Source organism: Euprymna scolopes, chromosome 15, assembly GCF_053919585.1.
Source record: "Euprymna scolopes isolate OS-2025 chromosome 15, ASM5391958v1, whole genome shotgun sequence".
Classification (NCBI taxonomy): domain Eukaryota; kingdom Metazoa; phylum Mollusca; class Cephalopoda; order Sepiida; family Sepiolidae; genus Euprymna; species Euprymna scolopes.
This window is the reverse complement of record NC_136496.1, coordinates 25,958,030-25,976,188: the sequence shown is the minus strand read 5'-3', so window position 1 is coordinate 25,976,188 and position 18,159 is coordinate 25,958,030. Positions and strand designations below refer to the sequence as shown.

General features: G+C 31.5%; 1 protein-coding gene across 1 annotated transcript in view; it reads left to right on the top strand.

Annotated features, from left to right (window-relative positions):
• The first annotated feature begins 450 nt into the window (after positions 1 to 450).
• Positions 451 to 18,159, top strand: part of LOC145293752 (uncharacterized) — a 273,003-nt gene continuing 255,294 nt past the window's right edge. Inside the window, exon 1 of the mRNA XM_080140233.1 lies at positions 451 to 1,070. The gene's annotated coding sequence lies outside the window, so the exon portion shown is untranslated. The remainder of the gene's footprint in view (positions 1,071 to 18,159) is intronic.

Sequence of the window (18,159 nt, the reverse complement as noted above, 5' to 3'; positions counted from 1 at the left end):
ATTTATAACACCTTTTCCCAAACTTACCGTGTTAAAGAGGGAGTTAGACGCCATCTTGAATTTTCCAATACATCGGTAAAACTGTATGTTTTTCGAGCTGAATAAACATGTTACATTGAATAAAAACACGAAAAATATATCTAGTTAGGAAGAAAAGTAACTTATCTTGCCTTTGATAACATTTATTTGTTATATATTTGTTTTTTGACAACTTTTTCGAATCTATGTGTACAGTAATACAAACCCATAACTTTAGTAAAGGTATTTTTTGTTTAAGCAAAATAATAGATTTTTCGCTAAGATTCGCCGTATCAGAACTCATCAGTGTGACTTCTGCGTGTTCAGCAGTGAAGTGGAAGTGTTATTTTTAACTTCATAACAACAGGGGTAGATGAAGCGGGGAAGACAAACAAGTGGAACACGCCTCGCGAGAACGCACGTAAAATGTAAGATTGAAACACATCCAATTGAAGTAACACAAAAAAAATGAAAAACGAAGCCACTATTTTATAGTCGGGTACGAGGAAGCAGAAGTTTCGTTTCGCCTCAGCATCGGTTGGTAACTTCACCGTTCCTCCATTTCTAACGACCAAAATAAATTTTCCTTTTGCTTGTCATTACCCGTCCCGTTCCCCCTGTTCTTTTTAACATTGTTTCCGTAACCTCCACTGGATGATTGACCTCTCACCTTTCAACTCGAAACCGAAGTTTGACTTGCCGGTTTAAGACAACTGCTCAGATAAAAAAAAAAAAGAAGAAGAAGAAAAAAAAAGAAAGAAACGGTTAGTGGAACGCGCAGTTACAGAAAGGAATATTTATTATTTTATAGCGTCGTCAGATTTCAATGGCTGTGTCAATGTTTGGGGAGCAGTGTTTGCTTTAAATCGTGCATTTTCGTATTTCATCGACAGTTTACGCTCACGAAGTGATTTTGTAATTTGGCCACCTTTCGGGGCCAACCAGCGGCGAAATTGCAAGATAAGAAAGGAAATAATACGAGAAATAAAAACAACAGAAACGAATACAAAACGTCAACTTTCTTGATACACTGAGCATCTTTTAATATTCTGGTAAGTCAACGACTTTATACATATTATATTTATATCGGATATATCCACGTAAATACCACAATGACACGAATTAATGTGATTGTATCCACGGGTTTCCATTTCTTTTCTTTCTTTCTTTTTTTTTTACTCTTTTTAATCCTAAACAAGCCATATTGCCACTTTAGCGTGAAATAATTACTATTTATGAGCGTATCTAATAGGGGGCTGTGAGAAGTTGAGCAGCAAGATGACTGTTCACATTACATTTAAACTTGTGCATATCAATACATTCAGGGGAGCAGGAAACATGGAAGGGGTTCCAAAGTCTAGCAATCCGAGGGAGAAACTACACGAGTAGGCTTTCAGCAAGCGAGAGACGTAAACAGTGAAGGGGTGGGATTTTGTTACTTGTTGGGATTGTCGGTAGTATATACGCCGAGACGATATAAATGTCATAAGTTCCCTAGAGCACATTCTGTTAAAATATTTTAAAACGGGCACAGAGATGGAAGCATGGGACGGTGGAATATTCACGAATAACTTCACATTCCTCTGGTCCTAAGAATGTTATCAGGAGCCCCAAAATCAACAGAGATTAAACGATTCCTGTAATGGTCTGGTCCTTGTTGATTTTGGGGTGGGAGCTTAGTTCTATGCAGTTCTAGTAAGCCCACTCTTTCTCTGCTAGGGAAGGGGTTCGTTTGTTGTTAATCGCCAAAGGCGCCCTTACCAGCGAATGCCGACGAGACTGCACAACCACTTTTTGCAGGACAGAATGCACCTCATCGGAGGCGCTTACTTCTCAATGCTACTTTCCGACCCCAGTGTCTAAGTTATTGTAGTGGGAGCCAACTAAACAGCATCGATTCTCCTGTTTAGATAAAAACAAAAAATTAAACTAAATATAGTTCACATTTTGACCCTTCATGCTTAGGATATGTTCTTCAAGATTAATAATGCTGAGTTGATAGTTGATAATGAAACCTGCCGAAATATATAAACATATAGACATAACTAAGTTTCCAACGATAGAGATATTTATTTTGTTTAGTTTTTTTTTTGTATTTTTTTTGTTGACTGTTTCATGTTCTAGCACCACTTCTAGGCTTATTTAATAGGGAAACGCAATATCACACTGGGCTCCAAAAATCCAGACTGGCCCAAACCCCGCCTCGGCGGCACGGGCGACAAGATCAAAGTGTAGTATCTTGTCCGATAGATGTGTAGCAATGACTAGCTATGATTAGCAAAGACCATATGTGGGGGTAACCCCACATATCTGAACTTGGTCAATGTAGGGATCACCCTACAGACCACAGTTACTATCCAGCTCCCATTTCCCACCTCTTGGGAGCTGGATCCCCCTTCCCCCCTCCCTCTCTCTCCACATTAAAAAAACGGCCTTTTGCCTAATTTGCTCAGTGGGGAAGCAAATAAATCAACAGATGGTATTTATTTGCTCCCCCACTGAGCAAATTAGGCACAAGGCCGTTTTTAATGTGAGGTAAAAACCAGCTCCCCTAAAAGTAGGCAAAAAGGGGGCACTCTGGTTACCAAAAATAATAATTGTCCCAGTATAGAGGGTTTCCCCTCCATTGACTGGTACAAATTATCTTAAGTGCAGCATCTGCCGGAACAGATACTACACTTTGATCTTGTCCCGATACTGCAAGCAAAGACAAGATGGTATTTATTTGCTCCCCCACTGAGCAAATTAGGCACAAGGCCGTTTTTAATGTGAGGTAAAAACCAGCTCCCCTAAAAGGGGTCACTCTGGTTACCAAAAATAATAATTGTCCCAGTATAGAGGGTTTCCCCTCCATTGACTGGTACAAATTATCTTAAGTGCAGCATCTGCCGGAACAGATACTACACTTTGATCTTGTCCCGATACTGCAAGCAAAGACAAGATGTGGGGGCAACCCCACATGCTTGACGTTTAACCAGCTCCCATTTCCCACCTCTCGGGAGCTGGTCCCCTTTTTCCCTTACCCCTCCCTTCACTCCTCACATTAAAAATCGGCCTTGTGCCTAATTTGCTCGGTGGGTGAGCAAATAAATACCGACTGGCCCAAACCCCCGCCTCGGCGGCACGGGCGTCAAGATCAAAGTGTAGTATCTGTTCCGACAGATGCTGCAAGCTATGACTAGCAAAGACCATATGTGGGGGTAACCCCACATATCTGACCTTGGTCACTGTAGGAGAAACCCTTCATACCAACAGCTACTAATCCAGCTCCCATTTCCCACCTCTCGGGAGCTGGTCCCCCCTTTCCCTCCCCCCTCCCCTATCTCCACATTAAAAAACGGCCTTGTGCCTAATTTGCTCAGTGGGGAAGCAAATAAATCCAACTGGGCTCCAAAAATCCACAGAGATTAGACCATTCCTGTAATGATCCGGTTCCGGTTGATTTTGCAGTGGGAGTAAAGTTCTGTGCAGTTCTAGGAGGTTCATCCTCAAAGATTTTGCCTTCTCTCTTTGAGAAGGGGTTAGTTTTGTTACATGGAAGGGCTGTCCCCTTCTCATGTAAGCAAGAAGACATACTAGATAAGTGATAATGATAGTAGGATAAGGCTAGAATCGAACCCTGTAGGCAAGTGTTAAAAATGATACATAATGAAATGTTAAAAATTCAGTCCATTGTTAATTCTATTAGAAATAGTAAAATATTGTTAATTCTATTAGAAATAGTAAAATATTGTTAATTCTATTAGAAATAGTTAAATATTGTTAATTCTATTAGAAATAGTTAAATATTGTTAATTCTATTACAAATAGTTAAATATTGTTAATTCTATTAGAAATAGTTGAATAGTGTTAATTCTATTAGAAATAGTTAAATAGTGTTAATTCTATTAGAAATAGTTAAATATTGTTAATTCTATTAGAAATAGTTAAATATTGTTAATTCTATTAGAAATAGTTAAATATTGTTAATTCTATTAGAAATAGTTAAATATTGTTTATTCTGTTAGAAATAGTTAAATATTGTTAATTCTATTAGAAATAGTTAAATATTGTTAATTCTATTAAAAATAGTTAAATTTTTTTTAATTCTATTAGAAATAGTTAAATATTGTTAATTCTATTAGAAATAGTTAAATTGTTAAATTGTTTATGTTACAAAAAAGAGTCGATTGTACATTCTTTTTGTGTGTGTGTATGTATCGTCTACAATATGACTTACTATATTTTGACAGATCTTATAAATATTCTTCATATTCATCTTACGTCCATCTCTCCAGTTAGATAGAAAGACAGACCGAGAATCGACAGATACAGAAATAGATAACGAAATAGATAGATCGACACTTTCTTGTGTTAAACCTTATTACATAACAGTTTATTGCTAATCGCGTGAGACGCCCTAACCGGGGAATGCTGACGGGGTTGTCCAGGCACTTTCTGCAGGTCAGAGTGCCCCTCCTCTGGGGCACTAGCTTCTCAATGCCACTTTCTAACTCTGGTATCACAGTTCTTGCAGTGGGAGAGAACTAAATACCTTGTAGATGATCCATTGGGCGTATACTGCTGCTTATCCCATAGCTGGAGAGCAATTAATTATCTGTACGTTTGTGGGGACTGAATTGACAAATGTTTCCTACGATCGCTAAAAAGCAAATGCGTATAATTGCTACATTCTTTCTCCGCTTCGTTGCTATTTGCTTTCCTCTTCTCTCCTCGCAGCAAGGAAGTTTTCACAGAAACGTATAAACTCCAAATATTCCCCTTTCCAAATCCTCGAATGTAACACGTCTATGTGAAAATAATAAGCCGACGCGAAGTTTAGAAATATCTACAAAACAAACAGCCAACATCTTCAGGCACAGAAGAGATTCCACCAGTCGGCTGTGCACGGTATAACCAAAGAAGATCACCCGAAATGTCCTTTACCACAGGCTAGGGACCACGTCAACTAATTTCTCAATTTACAGCCGAACTGAACAATAATTTAATGACAGAATCGAAACACTGCATAGTCGAGGCAACAAGCATCTCACTAGTAATTAAAGACAGGAAAAGAAAATGGAATTTATTTTTTGATTATTTTAAATAAAACAGTTTTTTTTTTTTTTTTTTTTTTGATTTCCGCTTTCTTTATAGCGGAAGTCTTTCCAAGTCTTGCCGGTGTATAACGGATATGAGTCCCTTATGACTAATACGTAATTCCAGTTCAATTTTAAAATTCTTCACAAACAAATAGTTTTACTTTGAAATATTTTCTATTTTAGAATGGGTCTCTTTATAATAACATGTTTTAATCAAATATATTTTTAGAGTCCTGACTTTGAAAAAAAAAAATTATTTTTAGCCTTCTTTTATATAATACAAAATCGAAGATAACGATCGGAAGAACGACAATATAAAAATATATACTAATATATATATATATATATATATATATATATATATATATATATAGAGAGAGAGAGAGAGAGAGAGAGAGAGACAGAGAGATTTAATCGTATATTATTTAATTGGAATTCATTATTGAGATGAGTATTATTTTATTGTGTTTATTTGCTTCCCCACCAAAGCAAATTAGGCACAAGGCCGTTTTTAATGTGGGGTAAAAACCAGTTCCCCTTAAAGTAGGCAAAAACGGGGCACTCTGGTTACCAAAAATAACAATTGTTCCAATATAGAGGGTTTCCCCTCCATTGACTGGTACAAATTATCTTAAGTGCAGCATCTGCAGAACAGATAGTACACTTTGATCCCGGCCCGAAGGCCAAGAACAACAGGGTATTTATTTGCTCCCCCACCGAGCAAATTAGGCACAAGGCCGATTTTTAATGTGAGGAGTGAAGGGGAAATAGGGACCAACTCCCCGGGGAGTAGGGGAGCTGGATAGTGATAATTGGTATGAAGGGTTGTCCCTACATTGACCAAGGTCTTATATGTGGGGTTTCCCCCACATACGGTCTTTGCTTGCGGTATCTGCCGGAACAGATACTACACTTTGATCCCGGCCCGAAGGCCAAGAACAACAGAAAAAAGGCAAGCCTCTTTTCTATTTAATTTATTTTTTGCAACAGATAAATTAATAAAATAATGCTCATCTCAATAATAAGTTCCAATTAAATAATATATATACCGTTCGGTAGGGACCCGACCATAGAAGGTCAGATAATAAATAAATGTGGATTTATAAGATTAAAAACTCCAATCTTGATCGCCCTTCGAGGCCCATAGCGCAGTGGATATAGACATTGAATCAGTTCCAGGTGAGAATTGTCTTAAGATAGCGGTTTCAATCCTACCCAAAGCCGGCCAAAGGCTTACTTGGTCAAAAACGTGGTGCGATGACAACAACTATGGATGACAGTAATTGCTGAGAATGAAGTCAGGAGATTCGGATAGTTCCTATCCCGTCGCGGTTACCACCTGACGAAGACCAGAGGAATAGTTGGCCGAAACGTCGTGAAAAAAACTAAGAAAAGACGAGGATAATAGTCTGCAATAAATAAATTAATAGATTTAATCGTTTATTCAATATGGAGATTATATCGGCTAGGCGTGTAGGATAATAAACTCTTTATACCATGGTATTTCGAAGCCTAATGCTTCTCATCAGAAAAGATAAATAAGTTATAAAAGTTTTTTTAAAGAAAATATTTCAAATTTAGACTAAGAAATATATATTATGATTATATTTGTTCACAAAGCCATTCAGCGGAAGTGCTGCCAGACAATTTGTTATAATGTCGCTTTTTTAAGCAAATATAAAAATAGACGTTTGGTAAATTTTTACTTGGTTCCCAGTTTAACCTTTTCCTTTAAAATGACGACTTTTATAAGAGTTTCGAGTATGCTGGAAACGAATATCGCGTTTACATTTTTCGAAAACCGAAAATAAGCAGTTTTTCGGATATTAAGCAATGTAATTTCTTATGTTAAAAGTGGTGGCTATTACTGTACGCGTAAGCGCGCATATTTTTGGCATAATTAATATAATTAGTATTCCGTAGCTAGCTATATTATGTACTAAACCAACGATTAACGTATATTGTAGTATTCTATTAAAAAACAAAACCATTCTTAAAAAGAATCATTTCAAAGTTGTTTATGTATAGTGTTAAAATTTAATTAAAATTATGTATTTATTAATCAGAAAGGACTCTTCCGCATTATACACCTGCAAGACTTGACTAAACTTTCGCTATATAGGAGGCGGAAGTCGTAACGAAACTTTTTTTATTTAAAATTAGCTATCTTGTTTTAAATAAAACAAACGTTAATATCCATCAATGAAAAAAATATTAATTAAAATATCCGATATTAATGTTTTTTTCATTATGATCTATTTTTTTTTTTCAGTATAATCTATGTTGTTATGGTCTATTACGCATACAGGTAAGAGTGATCGCTAATGGGTCGGGGGGACAAAAGTTCAATTCTCCAGCGAGCCAAACCATAGAAAAAATGATGCTTGAAATCCTCTTCCTAAACATTCAGCATTGTAAGATGAGGAGGATCAAGATTAAGTGGAGTACTTCATATTATTTGAATTATTCGGACTACTGTTTTCATCTTGAGTGTAACTTGCAAAATGTTTCGATCGATGTAATCTCCGACCTTTTTCATGTGTATCTGGTGGATGAAAATAAAATAAAAAATCGGTCTAAATTCTGTGTAGATTCCCGAGTTCGACAGTAAGATCCCTGACTAGTACCTGGAGAAGGTCGGAGGTTACATCGATCGAAACGTTGTACGAATAGTACTCACAGTCCGAATACTCCAAATAAGACTAGGCATCTGGTCCTGGATATGACCTAAAACGATATCCGATGGTGAGGCCCCACCTTGCGGGTCTTGGAGAGTGTGGAGCCACCCTTTAATTACCATTGCTCCCAAGTCCACTCTGACCTGGAGTGGTAGTACCTGTTAGGGACCCAACTATGGGTTAAATAGAATCCGACTTAAAAAACAAATATACTCCATTAAAAAATCGTTCCTCAAAATAACTAGATTCGGCATTAAATAACCTGGAAAAGGTTGATATGCCGTAAAAAAAACACAACCAACCAACCAACCAACCAACCAACCAATCCTCATCTAAACCTTTTGTAACTTAGTTATAATAATTCTCGAAAAGGAGTAGTACTCTTCACTGCATCTCGGTACAGCAAATAATGAAAAGAGAACCTTCCAATCGCTTCCGGAATTGTCAAATGTAATCTACCTACTACTACTGCTGCTACTACTGCTACTACTACTACTACTACTACTACTACAACATAATAATAATAATAATAATAATAATAATAATAATAATAATAATAATAACACACGTTGTTTATATGTATAAATAGCTATTCAGTTCCGTGTAACATTAAGGGAGGTAAATCAGTATATATTTAAGCGAACGTAAGCATCAATAGCAGCTGACTTGAGAATTAAAATATTCATTATAGAAACAAGATTTTAAAATCGCACTTGATGTTTCTTTGCTAAACATTGTAAGGCGAAGATCAAGTGTAAGTGGGGGTAACATGTGGAAATAAGTTTCGCCTTCGCTTACATCTCGACCGAGTAGCAAATGACCTTGGGTCGCACTCGATAAGGATCGATTACTTTACTTTATTGTATTAGTTAATAAACGCTAATACAAGTATATTTAATCGGTATTTAAAATGATGGCAATTTAGTTACTCGGACGTTTTTTTTTTGTTTTTATTTTCAGAAAAATTATAGTAAGTAAAAATGGAGCAATTCAATTTTTTATCATAGCAAACTATTCTAAAGTGATTTTACTATTCCAAAGATATTCATATTGAAGAAAAAAAAATATATATTCTTCTTTTAAAAAATCAGAATTTAATTGCCTTCAAAAATGTTTTTGATAAATAACTGCAAAAATTTCACAATATCTTAATTAGAGACGTTTCCAATATTTTTTTTTTCCGATTCCGTAGTAAATTTCCGATTCTGATACAGTTATCGATTCCGATTTTTTTCTGTAAATCTCTAAATATTTTACTATACAGTTGTTTGTTTACTCTATTACCGTAAAAAAAAAAAAAAAAAAAAAAAAAAACATGTGTTAAATGAGTAGGCATTTTCCCTAAACGTAAAAATACACTTGTGGGGAATAATTTACTGATTTTAGTTTCACCGCTATTTTAAAATCAATAAATATTTATTCTTTTATCATTACTATTAGCAATGGAAGATTTTGTTCTAAGCAAAATCAAATAAAAAAGATAATCGCTTCGGAATCGAAAAATCGACACACTTTTTTTCGATTCCGATACCTCCAAATGTTCCGATTTTTCCGATGCTCGATACCAATTTATCGTCCCAACAATAATTCTTAATTTAACTTGCATCTTAAATTTTAACTTGTATTTTACATTTAAAAGCTTACTAGCAAGGTAGCCCGACGTTGCCCGGAATTGAATGATGATCAACTAATGTTTCACTCTCCCATATTGTAATTGTCATCGAAATCGATGAAATTGCAATCAGATCGATTGATTGCCTGCTTTTATATGGGATCAATCGCGATGCACCTGGATGAAGCTTTACATGCCTCTTGCAATGACTATTTTCACAATAAATTGTAGTCTACATTGCACTGTAGAGAACCTACTGTTGATTTTATATAACTATTTTTATATATAATGGTTTGAATTTAAGTTTAAAATGCAAAAGTCAGATCTCATGCTTCAATTGTGTTTGAAACAAACATTCATTTCGAACGCGCCCCTGTCATATCAAAGAATCTACTGCTTATTTTATATGTCGGGCGTTTCCTCTTGTGTGGTAATAAAACTTCTTAACTGGACTTGTGGCGTTAGGCTTTGTAAGATATTAAATTTGGTCATAATCGTATGTTTCTTCTTTCATCGGATTATTTCGATTACCGACTATCGATACTTATCGAAGGCATTCAAACATAAAACCTAAGAACACTGTCAGGCGCATAAAATACCACCGTGTGAAATTTAATAAAAATCGATCCAACCGTTTTCGAATCTATAAGGAACGAACTCACAAACACAAAGATACAAATAAACACAAAGTTCTTTTTATATAGATAGATAGATAGATAGATAGATATTCTCTCAGAGTGATATAAAACTACATCAAATCCATTTCATAATATTCCAGACTGAATGCTATATATTATTTGTGGACCAAAAAACATTTTAATGTTAATTATTTTGAAATATAGAACTTAACATTAATTAATTATGTTAAAGTATGGAAGTTTATATTTTACTAGCAAAAGTACCCGTCGTTGACTGGGTTCAAAAACAGCCTACAGAAAATGGACTCTGATTTATGAAAGTATGATAGGTTATGAAAAGGAAGGGTTGTAAAAAGATAGCTTCGAATTTGGGGCTATCAAAACCAAAGCAAAATATGATGAAAGTAAAAATAAAATAGATAAACCCCATAATTTATTATACCATACCTATTCACACAAAAACACTTATCACAATATTCTGTGGATCTATATTAAAAGTCCTTGTTAAACTTTATGACATATTTACATTCTATGGAGGTCAGGTGCTAAATAACACCCCATAATTTTATTATACCATATTGTTTCAAATTGAAACATAATTATCAAATTATACTTACGTAGATAGATATGAAAAGTCTTTATTAAAGTTTGTGCCTATTTCCATTCTATGGAGGCCAGGCGCGAACGCAGACCCCACAATGGTATTATACCATCCCTATTTAAGTTAAAACATACTTATAAAAGTATTCTTATGTACATCTATATCAAAAACACTTGTAAACGTTTTTTTTTTTAAATTTTTAATTTTTTTATTTCCATACTTGGTGGACCAGGCGCGAACGCAGACCCCACAATTTTAATGAACCATTCTTCTGCCAGATCAAACATGGCCATTCCTGTGTCTCACACACACACACACACACACACACACACACACACACACACACACACACACACACATTCAGCTTTATATTATAGATTTGTACATTTAAAAAATGAATTTGATAATATCATTTGTTCATATGGTCAATATTTAAAAAATTAATTTAATTCAATAAATCTTTCGGTAAGTAATGTTTGCTGCTGTGTTCGTTTTGCTGAAGTACGATTAAAATTTCGTACTTGAAAAATTATTATTTTCTATTGTCCACGCTTTTCCTTCACTAGAACTCTTTCGAAAATGAAAACAAGAAAATACTTGCGGTTCGCTAAAGTGCACGACTGCCAAAAATCAAAATAGATCGTAGTATTCCCATAGTTGATCTTCAGTGATAATCTGTTCAAGAAAATGCAAATAAAAAATAATGGCGGTTAGTATTTAAAATGCTATAATACAAAATAAATACGTAATTACCTGAACATTAATTCAATTAAAATAACAGAAAACGTAGAAATAGATGAACATTGGCATTGTATAAAAATGTATGCCTTTAAAAATTTATAAATAATTTTGAAGTCATTATTGAAATGCGTGTGATTTTCAAATTTGTGTTCTTTTTAGAAAATGAACTTTTCTACTTTTATTTTAATCCATTAATTAATGTTTAATTTTGTGTTATTATAGTTTTATTAATTTATTTTAATTCAGCAACTATTCAAATAATTAATATTTAATTTTGTGTCATTATAATTGTATTAATTTAGTTTAATTCAGCAACTACTCAACTAATTAATGTTTAATTTTGTGTTATTATAATTGTATTAATTTATTTTAATTCGGTAATTGCTCAAATAATTCACGTTTAAATGTTATGTTATTAAAATTTTATTAATTTATTTTAATTCAGTAACCGCTCAAATAATTAATATTTAATTTTGTGTTATTATAATTTTATTAATTTATTTTAATTCAGCAACTACTCAAATAATTCATGTTTAATTTTGTGTTATTATAATTTTATTAATTTTATTTTCAGTCAGTAACTGCAGAAATAATTAATGTTTAATCTTGTGTTATTATAATTTTATTTATTTATTTAAAGTCAGTAACTGTTCAAATAATTAATCTTTAATTTTGTCCTATTATAATTTTATTAATTTATTTTAATTCCGTAACTGCTGAAATAATTAATATTTAATTTTGTGTTATTATAATTTTATTAATTTATTTTAATTCAGCAACTAATCAAATAATTAATGTTTAAATGTTGTGTTATTAAAATTTTATTAATTTTACATTAAGTAATAACTTTTCAAATTATTAATGTTTAGTTTTGTGTTATTATAATTTTATTAATTTATTTTAATTCCGTAACTGCTCAAATAATTAATGTTTAATTTTGTGTTATTATAATTTTATTAATTTATTTTAATTCAAAAACTGTTCAAATAATTAATGTTTAATTTTGTGTTATTATAATTGTATTAATTTATTTTAATTCGGTAATTGCTCAAATAATTAATGTTTAAATGTTGTGCTATTAAAATATTATTAATTTTACATTAAGTCAATAACTGTTCAAATAATTAATGTTTAGTTTTGTGTTATTTTAATTTTATTAATTTATTTTAATTCAAAAACTGTCCAAATAATAAATGTTTAACTTTTGTGTTATTATAATTTTATTAATTTATTTTAATTCAAAAATTGTTCAAATAATTAATGTTTAATTTTGTGTTATTATAATTGTATTAATTTATTTTAATTCGGTACCTGCTCAAATAATTAACGTTTAAATGTTGTGCTATTAAAATATTATTAATTTTACATTAAGTCAATAACTGTTCAAATAATTAATGTTTAGTTTTGTGTTATTTTAATTTTATTAATTTATTTTAATTCAAAAATTGTCCAAATAATAAATGTTTAACTTTTGTGTTATTATAATTTTATTAATTTATTTTAATTCGGTACCTGCTCAAATAATTAACGTTTAAATGTTGTGCTATTAAAATATTATTAATTTTACATTAAGTCAATAACTGTTCAAATAATTAATGTTTAGTTTTGTGTTATTTTAATTTTATTAATTTATTTTAATTCAAAAACTGTCCAAATAATAAATGTTTAACTTTTGTGTTATTATAATTTTATTAATTTATTTTAATTCAAAAATTGTTCAAATAATTAATGTTTAATTTTGTGTTATTATAATTGTATTAATTTATTTTAATTCGGTAATTGCTCAAATAATTAATGTTTAAATGTTGTGTTATTAAAATATTATTAATTTTACATTAAGTCAATAACTGTTCAAATAATTAATGTTTAGTTTTGTGTTATTTTAATTTTATTAATTTATTTTAATTCAAAAACTGTCCAAATAATAAATGTTTAACTTTTGTGTTATTATAATTTTATTAATTTTATTTTAAGTCAATAACTGCAGAAATAATTAATGCTTAATTTTGTGTTATTATAATTTTATTTATTTAAAGTCAGTAACTGTTCAAATATTTAGCGTTTAATTTCATGCTATTAAAATTTTATTAATTTTATTTTAAGGCAGTAACTGCAGAAATAATTAATGTTTAATTTTCTGCTATTATAAAATTTTAAATTTAATTTTAAGTAAATAAATGTTCAGATACTGTTTTATTTTTTTTTATTATTATTTTACGCGACACTTTGACATTTTAGGATACAGTCTTTTTAATTGTTTCCACATGAAAGGAGTTTTTATTTTTTAATGAAAAATAAATTACTGTTCAAAAACGCATTAACGCACGGGAGTCAATATTCTTATGCGCTGTTCCATTTAGATTAAAAGTAGGAATCGGCTAAGTAAGTAAAATTATGCTACTTTTGAACTTCAGGTTTGGAGGAGAATCATTTTCATTGTTAAAAAATTCTACTCGAAATAAGGGGGAGACAATCCCAAGAACTGTTAAAGTTTCACATTACATATTTGGCAAAAACAAAAGTGCAATAAACTAAGTAAATAACACAGCTTCTTTTTTAATTTACCACTAAATGAAAATATTAAATAATAAGTTGAGTAATGAAAATCTGTCAAATGTTTATTCAATTTTAGTAATCAGAAACAATACGGACCGTGCTGAAATATTAACGTTATTATACAGAAAACTATTCTTAACACGGATAAGAAACAGCATTCGGCAACTATTCTGTACTTTCACCTAAACAATTTAATAAACAATAGATACCGTAAAAATTGAAGTGCATCCATTTTTAGAGCCATTCCTAAAACAAATGTATGAACATCCTAAATTATCTCCCCTTGTCCCGAGTATAACTCTTGGGAATTGAAAACTTAACGTTATACGCAAGCGTCAAAGTTTGTTTTTAATCAAGAAACAAAATAAGATATGAAATAAATTAAAAAAAATTAACAATTTTAATAAATTTTTAAGTATTTATTCTTCAATAAGTAAATATTAATATAAAATCTCCATCTGCACGTAAAACTAAACGTAAATTCCATGACCAGAGTTTCTTTCCTAGAAACGTCTAGAAACAAAATACCGTGGAACTGCTCGCTAGCTGAGTACAATATGGTCGTATTCAAGTTGAATGCACATAGGTTTTTGTTAACAGTCCTCTTGTATAATTAACCTTACCTTAGTTCCACCACTACTGATCTTTACGATGTCTCATAGTCTAACAAACATCCATTGTGCACAGTCTAGTTAACACTCATTTATCTTTATAATCTCCTGTGTGCCTTGATAAGCGGCGACCTCTTAATGAAAAAAAAAACAAAAAAAAACTAAAAAAACTAAAAAAACCAGTACGTACCTAACAGTCCATGTTTCGAACATTTGATTTTGGATCATTTGTTTTTACATAACGTGGTCGTTTTCAAGTCTAATGTAAATAAACTCTTGTTGAGCCGTCTACATATATAATTAGAATTTACTCCAGTTAAACCATAACTGATCATCACCGAGTTGTCTCATCAACTACCTAATACTTATTAACCATTATCCTTGAGTGGCCTACTGGCCTTGATGAGTAGTGACTTTCAAATAAAAGATAATTAAGTTAACTCAAAAGATCAACGTTATTTTATTTTTGGTTTGAAAAAATGTTTAATTTCTTAAAACATAATTCGTTATTATTTTTATTGTTTTGAGATGACTAGTTTATTTATTTATTACAATATAAAAATGCGAGCATGAAAATTAATATGGTTAAGCTTAAACATGGAAAAGAAAAGGACTAGTTGTTAAAACTGGAAAAGAAAATGAAAAAAGAAAATGACAAGATATTCTAGTAAAAAATATAATAAATTTATAACTTAAAATATTGCAGCATTAAGAATTGATTATATAATGTAATAAATTGAATAAAAAAAACTTAATGCTGCAATATTATAAGTTATAATTTTACTAGAATATCTTGTCCTTTTCTTTTCCAGTTTTAACAACTAATCATTTACTTTTCCATGTTTAAGCTTAACCATATTACGTTTCACACTCGCATTTTTATATTGTAATCCATGAATTTTCCAGGTTTCCAATAAATTTACTTGTTCTTCGTTTAATTTCAGTCTCATCTTTTGCCTCCCCCCCGCCCCATAAACCCATATGTAATAATAATGTACGGCACTCGTCTGCTTTCAATAAAATATCCCCAGTTATCTCCCTTTCATGCTTTTGGTTTGTCTGTTTCACGAGTTACTTCTCTTTTCACGACACTAGTCGCTGAAGCGAAGTTGTTGCTATGGAAACCAATCATAAAAAGCGTCGCTCACAGCTTAACATATTTTTAGGATTTTGATCACCAGAAAATTAATCATAACTTTTATTTTACTAAACGAAAATTGAAAATTTTTACTTAACAATAAAGCTAAGAAGGTGATCTATAAACTGTAATAATTGTTTGAAATTTGGTCGAAAACTGAGTGCAAGGTGAAGCTTTAAAGCAGTTCTAAATGACTAAAACTGTCACTTAACCATATATTCAAGCACTAGTGTATTTGAATTATATATATATATATATATATATATATATATATATATATATATATATATATAGTAATTTATGAAATATGTATGGCGATTAAGCTAAACTGAATATTCCGCGTTTCATCCACTCTAGGACTCTTCAGGCTTAGGCGCATAAGCCTGAAGAGTCCTAGAGTGGATGAAACGCGGAATATTCAGTGTAGCTTAATCGCCATATATATTTTATAAATTACTAACTAGCTCTACCTACGTATTGAGCACTTTTGAAGTAAATACTTAAAGTTTACGCATAAATCTATACTTTCGTATATTAATTTTACGTGAGTAAATTAAGTAGTTATATATATATATATATATATATATATATATATATATATATATAGTCATCCACATACAGTACTGTTTCGCTGTTTCACAGCTCATCAGTGCGGCTAGACAGGCAACTACCTCAAGCCAGGATTGAAACCCGATATATATATATTAGCAAAAGTACCCGTCGATGACTGGGTTCAAAAACAACCTACAGAAAATGGACTCTGATTTATGAAAGTTTATGAAAAGGAAGGGTTGTAAAGAGATAGCTTCGAATTTAGGGGTATCAAAACCAAAGCAAAATATGATGAAAGTAAAAATAAAATAAATAAACCCCATAATTTATTATACCATACCTGTTCACACTGAAACACTTATCACAATATTCTGTGGGTCTATATAAAAAAAAAAAAACTTATTAAACTTTGTGACATATTTCCATTCTATGGAGGTCAGGCGCGAACGGACACCCCATAATTTTACCATAACATATTTCTTCAAACTGAAACACAATTATCAAAGTATACTTACGCAGAAAGATATGAAAAGTCTTTATTAAAGTGTGTGCCTATTTCCATTCTATGGAGGTCAGGCGCGAACGCAGACCCCATAAGTTTATTATACCATCCCTATTTAAGTTAAAACATACTTATCAAAGTATTCTCATGTACATCTATGTCAAACACACTTGTAAACGTTTTTTTTTCAATTTTTCAATTTTTTATTTCCATACTTTGTGGACCAGGCGCGTTCGCAGACCCCACAATTTTAATGAATCATCATTATGCCAGATCAAACATACCCATTCCTGTGTCTCGATAAATCTTCTATGATTATATGTAATCAGTTTTCCATAATAGTTAACCATATAGGAGCCTATTCGTGACCAGACGCACACACAGACGTTCAGCTTTATATATATATATATATATATATATATATATATATATATATATATTTGTAACTATTATTCTCGTCTGCTAGGTGTTGTTTCACAACGTTTCGGCCAACTATTCCTGGCCTTCATCAGGTGGTTAAAAGTAAGTATTTTCTAAAGATAGCGGTTTCAATCCTACCCAAAGTCGACAAGAGTTGGCCAAAACGTGGTGAGACAACAACAACTATGGAAGGCAGTAATTACAAAAGATACAGTTAAGAAACTCAGCATTTCTATTCTGTCGAGGTTTACCACCTGACGAAGGCCAGGGAATAGTTGGCCGAAATATTGTGAAATTACAACTATAAAATGAGGATAATAGCCCGAAAATAAATAAATAAATAAATATATAATTCGTTATTGCTATGGCTTAAAATGATTCTCCATAACAAAGGAATTTTTTCCTTTGATATTAATTTTCGTTTAGTTTTTTTTTTTTCATTAACCCTGCTTAAGTTTTTTTTTTTTTTTTTTTTTTTTACAAAATTATTTTTTCATCACGTGATTCGAGTACTTATGCAAAATAAGGACCGTGCTATCATCGATAGTTTCTGGGGTAGTTTATGTAATACGCCGAAATGCGTTAAAACCTTTCAAATGAAATCACAGACAGGGCTAACGTCATTTAAGAAAATATTTGCTTACTATTTTGAAAAAAAAAAATATTTCTCTTGATTTGAACAAAAAATGGCGCCTGCTAAGATAAAGCCGAGAGACTGATATTTTTAATATGTCGTTATAAATAAAGACATTATTCCGCAGGCAATAGTCTTGTCGAAAATAGTAATATATCCAAAAATCACACATAATTAATCGAGTAGAAAGTTCTTAATAATTAAAAGTAATTTTTTATGTAAAATTGGATAAAATTGCATTTTCTTAGACATTATAAAGTAGACGGTGAAGAGTTTACACACTGAAGGCATAACCCAGAACGAGTACTTTAGATTACTTTTTCATGGTGTGTAATATTTGTTATCTATAGCGGTATACGTTTTTTTTGTTTTTTTTT